This window comes from Cupressus sempervirens, chromosome 5 (assembly GCF_028749045.1).
Source record: "Cupressus sempervirens isolate cs-2001-9-10 chromosome 5, ASM2874904v1, whole genome shotgun sequence".
In the NCBI taxonomy this organism is placed as follows: Eukaryota; Viridiplantae; Streptophyta; class Pinopsida; order Cupressales; family Cupressaceae; genus Cupressus; species Cupressus sempervirens.
This window is the reverse complement of record NC_143122.1, coordinates 822,273,385-822,286,687: the sequence shown is the minus strand read 5'-3', so window position 1 is coordinate 822,286,687 and position 13,303 is coordinate 822,273,385.

Sequence of the window (13,303 nt, the reverse complement as noted above, 5' to 3'; positions counted from 1 at the left end):
CTAAAATAAATAAAACTAGAATAGGAATACATATTCCAATTCCACCTATTTGGGTGGAATTGCAAAACCTCATTTTCAAGCCAAAATTGGAATATGCATTCCAATTTTGATTTGATGCATTCAAATGAAGAATTCAAAATTTTAAGAATTTACATATGCATATTCCACTTGTATTCCCATTGCCAAATGGGCCCTAAGTGAATTGTTGAACTAGATCATGACGAAGAAGAGAGATGGAATCATAACAATAACCCATGTGGAATAGTCCATTCCTAGAGATCACGAACCAGCAACAACAATAACTAACCTCCTTCAGATAGAACTAGTGCAAATTAGGAGAGAAGGCAGTAACATGAAGAAAATACCCACTACAATGGGTGAAGTGATTGACATAATGATCATTAGGATAGCAGGTAGTAAAATGAACAAAACCCCACTACAATAGGTGAAGTGATTGACAAAATGATCCCAAATAATAGAGCTGAGAACACTTTGATTATTGTAAATCAAGCATCAGAGATCATAGCTGAGAGGAGGTTGATTATCACTGTTAGTCATGAGACCTCCTACCACCCCTCCAAGATGCTTTTCTTGGATTACTTGGATGGAAGAATGAAATATCTAGAACATAGTCATATAGAATTAGCTTTGACCCTTTTTGTTGTTGACTAGGTGTTTATGGATTTATTTATCTAACATGCCCAAATCTTTGATACTATTCTCATTGAAAGATTATGTTGTCTATTGAGTCTCATATTACTCTCTATTTTGGACTTCTTATACTTAATATTAAAAAAAAAAAAATTAAAAACATATTATTATTAAATTTTAATTATTACAATCTAATTTAAACTTGTTAATTTATATTAATTATGTTACATATACATATCATTACTATTATATTGATTTTAAAATAATATTTAATAAAGTATTAAAAATTATTATTACAATTCTTAATAACATCTAAATTTGATTAGAAAATATCTAAAATTTTCTTATTAACTTTGAAAATGTTATATATATTTTAAAGTAATAAAATATTACTAGTAATATTAATTAAAAACTTATCTATCAAAAGTGTTAATTAAGAGAATTATTCCTTAATGTACTTATTCTAATGATTAAATTTAATATAGATAAAATTGTAGAAGTAAAATCTTAAGTCAAATTTAAAATATATTTAATGTAAATGCAAAGTTAGTAAAAAAAATTATATTCAAAAAGACAATAGCTTCTAACAGATTTTAGATTATCTATATGCAAAAAGGTCTGAAATAATTTTATATACTTGTCATCAGAAATAAATTAAGAATTTCTAATCGAACATTGTTTAAACTTCATTTCTTATAGATTTAAATCAATGCATTAGACTTGTTCTATATCTATCAAACTTTTGTAATAGAATATAAATCACTTTATGGCTTTCTGTAACGTGCGGAATTGGGTGTGATTATTTTTGTTAGTTTATCTTCAATAGAAAATAGTGCAATTTTTTTTTAAAAATAGCTTCGAGTAAGCGGTATCGGATAAGTATGGATATAGCTTATCATTTTGTACAATGTTGAAGAATGAAATATTGCAAGAGTATGCATAATATGAGGCTTCTGGAATGGGTATGAAATATTTCTGTTTCTTATTATCAACTAAGCGGCTTGTAGTCATCTGTATGATTCTGGTAACCATACAAAAAGAGATGTTCATGAACTTGGAGATTAATCGGATTATTGTCCTAATATCTAACCTACTCAATATTTCAAAATTTAATCATTTTAAAAGGACCAAAATCGTCAAAAGAACATTAAAGTTTTCACCTTAATAGTGCTCTATTATTTCTTCAATTTTGGTGATTACATGTGCCAACATGTCCAGCATTTTGGGAAGCCAAAATCTAAGTTCCTTCTAGTCTTTTCCAATGGAATCCCCTCTTTTGCTTCCACAACTCAATGATATATAATTTTAACAGATAAAATGCAAATCTGGTTAACTGTGTCGTTAGTTCATGTTGACTATGATATAGAATTAACAAAGAGATAGAAAGATCGCATAATTTTTTTTTTTTTTTGTTCAATAAAATATATAAGGGAAAAACGGTTCAGATTTCAAAACTGTTCTATCAATTGTAGAGGAAATGTCAAAATAACTCAGCCTTCGAAGAAATATTTCTGTACCTTCTAGTCTGTTTACCAGACTTGCCTGTTTTACCAGATCCACCCATTTCAACTGCGATCCAAACTGACCACTAAAAATTCCTGCGGTTTCTAAAAGTCAGTGAGCCACTACATAAGATTATCTCAAATATATTTATAATATAAATAAGACATGAAATGTCGCAATATAAAAAAAACAGACAAATATTAGATCAGAATATTTTAGATAAAAAAATTAAGTAGACAATAATTTATCTCAGAAAGAGTCAATTGCAATCTAATATTTTTCGAAAAAAGAGTCGATTCTATTTTTGCAGAATGAGCAGAAATGAGAACAAAGTAAATGCTAGAAGAATGCTATATAATATGATAGAAATAATCTAAGAGCATTCGCTACTTACTCATCACTGTTCACAATGCACCCATAAAGATGCGAAACCTTTTGCAGAGCTATTCTCCATTCCTGAAGCATTTGTGTACCATACAATAATATCCCTTTTCCTGTTGTGCTAAAACAGATAATTTAATTCATCACATGAGTTGTGAGGGAAGCATCTTGGGCTATTCACTCATACAAATGCATTGAATAGCTCGAGAGTTAATTAATATTGTAAAGGAAAAGGGTTAAACCAGTGTTACAATGAATATCACTCTTATGCATAACAACTAATTAGGGGCTAAATAGAGTGAATACCACTCTTATTAGCCAAAACGTAAGTCGATAGTAATTCAGAGTACCAGCAGTTGCCACATTTTACCAAAATTCTAACTTATTGAGCTCCGAACTATAATAAAAATAAGAGTTACGTAGAAAAAGACTGGACGCTACAACGGACAACGAGTGCAGACCCTTTGTCAGAAGTTACTACCATACTGATAAGAAGAACTGAGTCATACCATACTACCAAAACAAGGCCATTACTTTGTGGCAGAAAATATAAGATTCAGCAGGATACAGTAATGAGTGTTAATTATGTGAGTCCACTATAAGCCAAATGCAGTCCTATATAAGGTGGTGTGACTACTGAGTATAGACTCCACTCTCGATCTAAAATGGAAATGTTATAAGAGGCTATGGACTTAATCTACTTTTTATAGTCATCAGGACATTGCGCGTATGAGACATTGATTCTCGATTTACAACAACTAGGTATAAAAGTAATGCTTACGTAACGTCTTTCTTCATTGAATGCATGTGTGTAGGATGGGTGGAGGGCTAGACTAAAATGGTAGAAATGAAGAAAATTATCTTTCGTTAATAACTTAAGTAATTACAATATGATAAATTATCTTACTCTTATACTGTCTTCATCTTATATGTAACGTCTAAACATTTTAGATATAAATTTATTTCAAATATATTTGTTATTCCTATTACAAATTGAATTATTTACAACTGTTCAAATGTTCTGATTAAGCAAAGAGGGATAGGGCTCACATCATTAATAAAAAGTTAGCATCAAATTTAATGATGTAAAAAAAAGGTTTACAAGCTGTGACACCTTACATAAGGAGAAGTAAAAATAACTGTAACTTCAAGTTAAAAGCAAATAAAATAGGAAACAAATAGAGTGGGACACCTAGCTACCAACCAAGATCTAGCTAATAGAAAACACAAATTGCTAATGGTGAATTATGAACTGGAAACCATGAACCAAGGAAACCCCATACTAGCACAAAATATTGACACCATGGCACACTAGAATGCCTGCAATAGTAACCCACACAAAAACCATGAACAAAATATAGCTACCTTCACAACACCTTGATCTTATCATGGATGGAGGGTTATTTGGTTGGATGGGAAGAAGTAGCACCACCTAACCTTCTAGTCCTCTTTTTTATATTTTACTCTATGATCATGAAGGACCCTAGTACCCAAGATAGAATAATATTTAGGGGTTATTTGATGGGTCTTTATTTATCTTGGAGAGGATCAAATAGAGGGAAACTCAAGTTTTCTAAGCTCTACAGTCAGATTAGGGGTAGATTAGGGGTATTTTATGGAATAAGGTCTATGAAATTTGTAAAGTCCACACAAAAAGATTTGGTGGAGGGGAAGGCTACCCTTAAGCTTACATTTCTCACTAGATAGGGAAAGTGAAGTGAAAATCCAATACAAAAAGCAAAGATTCACATTCCTCCTGAAATGATTTAGCATGTGAAATATATAAGAGTGAATATGTGTATACATCCCTTTGCAAGTGAAAAAATTGATAATAGTCATAACCATAGTTTTAAAAATCCCAACAGTTGATCCTAGTAGATCCCCACTTGTAGTCTCAAAATTATTTCCCTGGGGTGAGAAATGAATTAAATGCCTCCTTGAAAGATGTCATTTGGTTGCTAAGTATTCTTATTCCCTCCATGCTTAGACCAATAACAACCACAATATTTTTTGGGGTAAACTCGACACAATGACCATCCCCTCATCTCAAGAAACCAAGAGTTTTAAAGAAAGCTCTAGGTTATAACCTTTGATGTCCTAAATGAAATCCAACATGTACCCATGTTAAAATATCTCCTAGACCTTGGGGCCATTCTTGTAATCTTCACTACAAGTATCTAATTTGATATGGGACTGAATGTCACCAATCCTATCCCTCAAAGTGTAGAATTTGATTAACTTGGTTATACACTTGGTTATACATGCATAGAACCTTCTCGAGCTAGGAACCAACAAATATTAAATTTTTTTTTATCAAAACTAGGTTTCACAAATTCATAAATTCACAAGCCATTAAAATCCAATATTTATTTTTGATCTTACTAGCTATGTATGTCATCTATAACATATTTTGATATCAAAGGAAAGAATAATATTTACATACATGTTTTTGGTTGCAATTAAACCACTACTTGTTTCAACATTTTCTGATGCTAAGAAATCATCATTGAAAATTAGAGATATATATTGATTATGAAATTCACACATTGCATCAGTTTACTTCATTTACAAATTCTAAACAATAATTAATTGTCATTAAAAGTAAGCAGTTTAATTTTTATTAACCTTTTCTTTTATAAAAGGGTGACACAAGTTTGTTCTTTTACTATAGCTAGTAATTTTACCTCATAAGTCATTTGCATGACCATGTAAGTAGGCAACACCATTCCCTTCAAATTCCTTCATAGGACACCCAAAGAGTTGATTTAACCATGATTATTTAAACTAGAGTTTATTTAACCAATGGATTTGTATGCATTCAAGGATATTTCTCACTATGGCTCTTTCACTATTATTTTCAAATGCTTTTAACCCCAATATTCTTATTGTCTCTCTTAATTTAAATTTTTTAATCATTTCAACAGCAACTTGGCATCTACAATTTGATTTAATTTATCAAAATAGTTATTCCAAATCTTTTTAACAATTATTTAATTTCTTAATGTCAAATAGAAACTTTAGTTTTCTATGAAATATTCTATGATATGTGAATATTGGTTTATGATAAACATTTTCATTACTCAAATTGTATTAATTCATTATAAGATTGAGATGTTGCATTGGATGCATTAGCTAAATTAGGTGTATTTTTCATAATCAATTTAAACAATGTATGTTGAATTAGGTGCATTTTTCACATCAATATCAATTGGTGCATGCTCTTGAATTTTATTTTTTGTATTAGGTGCATTCATTATGTCAATTTGAATTGGTACATTTTTATTACTTACATTACATGCATTTGATGATGTGCCTTCATATCATTTCTTCATATGACACCTTTGTTTTTCCCCTTTTTGTCTCTTTTTTTCATTCATTCCTCTCTTTTTATTTCCAATTGTAGAATTTTATTTTTCTACAAATAAAATCATGACCAAAATAAACAATCAAATGCAAAAAACTTAAAATGTTTTATCATTATTTTATATTTTGAAGTAAAACAATAGTGTAAAAAATAATAGAGATTTTAATAGATATATATAATAAGATGAAGCAAGAAGAAATTTGAAAAGATAAATAATTTTTCACCAGATTTGATAAAGCATTTGTAGAGCTTTTGAAGAAAAAAAATGAGACACAATAGTGGGACCTCCAATACACAAAATTAAAGCTTTATGGCCATTAGGAACTTTATGAATTAATATTTTCAAATAACCCAATTGAATTTTGAATACCTTGATACCAAATTCATACTATATCATAAAATGATTAGAATTTGGTAATTCTACAAGACCCAACTGAGTTCTACAAAATATGTTTGAGTTATGCAGAAATAGAAACCAAATAGGAGTTGGGAAGAGGGAGGGAGAGGGAGAACATGTGTTATGGTTTATGGAAAACAAGGAGGAAGAGATAAAAAGGAGTGAAGGAGAAGTAAGGGAATAGATGTAGGGGTTAGGGATCAGAGAGAGGGAGGGATATGAGTCAGGGATTAGATAGAAGGAGGATTCATGGCTAGATTTACAGAGAAGGGTTAAAGTCTAGAGAGATGGGGGTTAGGGGTTAGATAAATAGAAGTTAGGGGCGATGGATCACAGCAAGAGAGTGTTTGGGTCTTAGGGTCTATTGGGAGATAGATATGGAGAGAGTGATACATGTTATTTTGAGTGAGTGAGTGTGTGTGTGTGTGTGTGTGTGTGTGTGTGTGTGTGTGTGTGTGTGAGAGAGAGAGAGAGAGAGAGAGAGAGAGAGAGAGAGAGAGAGAGAGAGAGAGAGAGAGAGAGAGAGAGAGAGAGAGAGAGAGAGAGATTTGGGTTAGGTATTAAAGGGAGAGAGGGGTTGGGGGCTTGAGAGAGAACTTAACAAAGATATATATGTTAATGGCTAGAGAGAGGGAGATTTGGGGTTATGAGTTAGAGAGAGAGTGGAGAGAGGGAGGGAGGGAGAGAGAGAGAGAGAGAGAGAGAGAGAGAGAGAGAGAGAGAGAGAGAGAGAGAGAGAGAGAGAGAGAGAGAGAGAGCTTCATGAACATGTACTAGTATTTCAAGCTATAGCCAATTTAACATTTTATAAAAAATAGTAATAAAAAGATTACAAAATTATATACAACTTGTAGATATCACTGCTTACTATAATCTTAGCATAATTATTTGCAAAATACTAAAAATAGTTGTCTTTCATAGAGTTCATAAAAAAAAGATATGTTTTTTTTCCTAAAAGGATAAGGAAAAATTTGTGGTATTTGACTAATCTAGTTTTATTCCATTTAAAATAATTTGTAGTTTAGAAAGAAGATTCATAGTACTAGAAATTTTTTTCTTATACATCTTTTTATTATGAGTAGATTACCCTCAAATGTCTCATCCATATTTAGCTTTACTAATTTCAAAAAAAAGGTGTTAACTTGCTGGCCCTACCCAAGGTTAGCTTTGAGGCATTAAGTAATTAGTTGAAATAATACAAAGGCTGGCTCACCCTCTATATACAAAAATAACACAAAGAGGTCTCTTAAAAATTGAACTAAGTAGCATGTTTCATTGATTACAAGTAAATTTTCATAGTGCAGTAGAGTCTTTTCAATCTCCACCAATATAATATAAAGTTCAGACAATATAATTTTTTATATAGCACATTTATGTCACATTCATATACATCCATTTATATATTTATATGCTCAAACATTTCCTCTTATATATAATTCATCACTACAAGAAATAATCATGTCGGTAGACCATCAAAATGTGCAAGTAAAATTATATGATGGCTTATCCAAGGATATGAAAAAATTGGAGTACATAGATCTAGTGATCTCACTGATAATATTGATCATATTGTTATTGCACTAGCTACTAGATATTTTGATAATAGTTTAGGTGATACATAACCATTTGAAATATTATCAGTATTGAATAAGGATATCATACTAAGGAAGATTCTTGACATCAATGATAAAATCAAAATTGGGAGGACTAACTAAGGCAAATAGCACAACCAAAAGAGTTCTTTATGGGCATATTCTTGGTTAAGCTATCAATCTAGCAACTCTCCACTCCTACCTTTTCAAATACTTTCTCCAAGATTCTCCCAGGTAATCTATATACTGTACAAAACTCTCCAAATCTCTTAGGGTGTAGACCAAGTTTGAGAAAAAATTTCTTTAGGGACAATGTCCCTAAAATGTCCCTTCAATTCCTCAATCCAGTGTTTGGAGAATCCTTCTTAGGGATAATTCATGAGGGTTGAAGTAGTTATTTGGTTCCAAGACACCTATAACATAGCTACATTAGGCCTCCTTAAAAAGGAAAATTAATAAAAATCTAGAACTCACCTAGAAATCATAAAACATATTGGAATACACTTTTGGACCTTTTGAAACATATTGAAAGTATCATGATCCAAATCAAATCAAACACCCCTTAATCCTCTTAAAGCACACATGCCTAATAAACCTAACTAGGCTTATTTTATCAAAAAATTCATAAAAGAAGTGTACATATAATTAATTCATCACCTTAGATATCTTCACCTAATTCTAAATGTTTAGAATCTAGCATTTACCATATCACTTTAATCCTTTTGCATTATTGTTTATGAAAATCATCAATGTTCAAGGTAAACACATGACCATATTTAGCCTATGGATCATTGGTAAAAATATACAACCAACATCTCATATTTTGAATGTTAGGAATCATAATGTACATGCTCATAATGTGGATTTATTAAGTGACCATGAAAATCTACATGTGAAATTGTAAGTTACGGCTCCATCTTTGCAAAACCCCAACTATTTAAGGGTTTAGACCAACTACTGCAAAAACCACTAGATATCCCTTCAAAAATCACCAAATGAAATTAAACCAAGTGAATAGGAAAGCATACTCAATACTCTATCATATAATGCTAGTTGAAATCAATGTTGTTTTATTCAATAATCTTGAATTTTGTAAAATGTCCAACCTTTGACCCCAGAGATGGGTCAAATATGACTTAAGAAACTTACCCAAATGATAACACCTAAAGTTTGAAAAGTATTATTGTTTATGAGCCAGTTTCAATTATTAGAGCAATTTTTGGAAAAAGTTGCGAAACAATTTTTTGTGCACTTTTGTAAAACATGAGAACATTTTACAATTTTTCTTTTAACACCCTTTTAGTGACTCAAACATGTTGTGGGACCTTTCCTAAGGCTTTTATTATAGCAAAAATCATAAGACATTCTATTCTAATCTCTTTTCATGATTTTATTAATCTAATGAGACCCAAGCTTTATAAAGCACCTTAGTGTCTTAGCCTTATTGAATGAACCAAAATACTACATTGTTTAGTCAAAAGGGTCTAAACCCTATATTACATCATATCAACCCTATGAAATCCCTTGAATGTATTAGATACCTTTCACCATAGTTCTTTGGGAAAAAAACTCATGTCTCTTTAGTTGGGAACTCTAGGAGTTTTGTAACAATCTTTCAATTACTTCCATTGTCAACCATGTTGTATATTCTAGGGGTTTTGACCTTCCACTTAATTAAGAACACAAAATAGGTTCTCCTCCTTATTTTTTTCCCTTACCTCTTGTCCAAGATGAATTAAATTTCATACTTGGGTTACTATAGTAAATCTTTCCTCATGTCTAGATCTACTGTAAAAAAATTTGGCTTGCATCACAAACATTACTAATAGGAACTATATATGCATAAATGTAAAAAATATTGAAAATCGGAGAAAATTCAAAGTTAGAAGGTAAATCAATCTAAAATGAATTATTCTTATAGTTCTTGAGGATATTGAAGTGGTCAATTTCATCATCATTAACTTGTTGTACTCCTCCTTAGGAAAATTCTCCTTCCTGACATGAATCATCATCATATCTCCCACTTGATATTGAAAGTCTCCTTTTTCTATTAGCAACCTATTTGTAGTTTTTGGATGTATGCTCTAACATCTTATCATTTACCTATTGATGGAATTTTTCATTAAATTTTGAAAATATTCTACATGTGTGCTCCTTTTGTCCATTTTTCTTACATCTGTCAACTCTAAGACGCATCTTGGGTGTGTACCATAAATAATTTGGAATGGAATTGGCCTAGTGTTTCAATTCAATGAATTATTATATGAGAACCATTCCTATATTAAGATGGCATCCCAAGCATCTAGATGTTCCTTTGTTATGCATCTTAATAGGTTTTCCAAATATCTATTGATGAACTTAGTCTATCCATTTAATTATGGATGGTAGACAAATGAAAAGGACAATTTCATTCTTAGCTACCTTCAAAAAGTCATCCAAAAATGTCCTATTAATTTTGAATCCCTATCTAAAATAATGTACAATGGAAAACCATGAAGGCTAACAACCTCCTTAAAAAATTTGCCTACAATGTGGGATGCATCATGTGTTGTTTTATAGGGTAGAAAGTGAGCCATTTTTAATAGCCTGACCACAATTATATAAATAGTGTCCCATTGAGTTTTAGTCATTAAGAGTCCCAAAAAAAAGTCCATACTTACTGAGTCCCAAGGTTTGGTAGGGATTGGAAATGTTTTATACAATCCTACCTTTTATTTTTTCCCTTTATCTTTTTGATAAATCAAGAACCCTTTGACATACCTTGTTACATATTTTTGCAATTTTGGCCAAAAATAGAACCTCCCAACCAATTGAAGGGTCTTGTTACCCCCTAAGTATCTTTCAAAACTCCCATAATATTTTTATTTAATTATATTTATCTTATAGACACCTTAGGAACACAAATCTAACTCTCTTTGAACAATAATCCTTCCTACAAAATTAAATTAAAAAATACAGTATGATTAGTATCTTCTCCATGTCGTTACAAACCTAATATTCCCCTTTAAAATATTCATTCTCTTAGTATGTATCCTTCATGATTTGATTACAATATTATTCAATTCAAATTCATGTTGTATCAAATTCCTTGTACTGAGGATATTGAGATTTTTTTTTGTTACTCCCTTCTTATACTTGATGGTGAATGTATAAGATTGCAAGAATTCCATCCACTTCATGTTTATGTGATTTAGTTTCTCACATCTATACTAAAATATTAGAGAGTGATTGTTAATAAACACCAAAATTCTTTGAGCACAATTTAATGTCTGCACTTCCTTAGAGATAACACCATGACAAGTCAGATATAAAGTTTCTTTTCCTTGCCTCATTTAATTTTCCACTAAAGAAGGAAATAGGGATGCCTTCCTAACTCAACACTCCACCAAAATACTCATTAATAAAATCACATTAAACTATGAAAAAATGTGAAAATAAAATAAGTACAAGATAGGTTATTTTGGAACCCTTTTCTTCAAATACTCAAAAGACTTATATGCCCCATTGTTCCACTCAATTTAATTCCCTCTTTTATTGTCTCTATTCTAGTGGCACATACACCAAGCAAACCATGAAATCTTGTTAGCTCTTTTGCATACTTTAGTGTTGGCCAATTAAGGATAGCCTCCACCTTAGAGGGTTCCATCTTTAGCTTGTGTTTTGATATCAAAAATCCAAGGAATACAAGTCCATCCTGCAAAAGATTCCGCTTCTTCAAGGTCACCGTTAAATTGTCCCCATGAAGCCTTTTCAAGACCTAGTCCAAATGCATCAAGTGCTCTTACTTATCCTTGTCAAAAATCAAAATTTCATCAAAGTAAAACACAAAAAAAATTGTTAATATATGGATTAATCACTTCATTCATAAGCTTCATAAAAGTTCTTATGGAATTAGAAACACTAAAATGCATTACTATCCATTCATAGAAACCTTTATTTGTTCTCAAGGCTATCTTTCACTCATCAACTTCCCTTATTTTTATTTTTTGCCATCTACTCTTCAATTCTACATTGTAATAATACCTTGCACCCCATAGGAAATCTATCAAATCTCCCAATTCTAGACATTGGAAATCTATACCTTGTAGTAATTTTATTTATTTCACTCGAATCTATCCATAATCTCTATGTGTCCTCTTTCTTTGGGGCCAACACTATGAGGACTTCACAAGGGAGTATTCTCTTCCTTATGAAGCCTCCAAAAAACAACTCTTATATCTTCCTAGAAAACTCTTTAATTTGTCCAAGGGTTAACTTGTATGTTGCCTTATTTTCTAGAGTTGCACCAAGGACATTATATCAATGGAATGTATTACTTCTCTATTTGGTGGTAGGATCATTGTCTCACTACATACAAATATCCCTTTAGACCCTTCCAAAAAAATCCTAACCTCTTTGGCTCCTAGTTGTCTCTCCTTCACTTTCTCTTTTGGTTTCTCTATTGGATCCTTCTTAGGTCTAACAAATATATAATAAAATGGAATACGTTTCTCTTTTAGGGTTCCCATAAAGTCCATCTCTCAAACCAACATCAGAACTAGTCACAATATGCTTCTCCTTGCCATCATTAGGTATAGGGTTAATTGTAAAACTTTTACCATTCTTTTTACTAGAGTAAACATTTTTTTTCCATTATTCCTAGCATCTACATCATATTGTCTACATCTTCCTTGTATCATATGGAATGCATTAATGTCTTCCACATCACACTAGTGTTAGATAAGTGAGGGAGGGTGGGGGAGGAGGGAGTGTGAATTAATTATCCTCATGTCCTTAACACTAATTGTCAATAACTCACCAACTAAAAATTCTAATAGAAAATCTTGACAACTAAATCTAAACTTTACAATAATATCCAATTTAATATTTACCACAAAACTATTATAGTATACTAAATATTAGAGCAATTGAATTTTAATTGTAAAATGCATAAACCAACTTGTAGAAATCAATAATAAACATCAAATAAATATGAAACTCAATCATCAAAACATTTCTATACAAAGGTTTTTAAGTTGCAAGCCGTATTAAGGGAAAAATCACCTAGGACTAGTAACCCACAAATTTTACTTTTCTAAAGTGAGCTTAGCTAATATCTAACAATGTCAAAGGTTACATACACATTGTTAATTGACCTATTAACATATTTACACTATAGACCATCTAGAGCTAATCACTCCCCAATCGAGTGCACTACTCTAAAGGGATTAGAAACATCAAAAGGAATGTCACCTTAAAAAGAATTTACAAATAAATCTACTAAGTGCACTCGGTTAATTGATTTTTTGCTATAATTTCTATAGATTAATAGTGAAGTGATTTGATAAATAATGCAACTGCCTTTTCTGATTATGACCTCAATTTTCATCATTTTTCCTCTTTCAACTAATCTATACACTCACATTAACTTTTTAC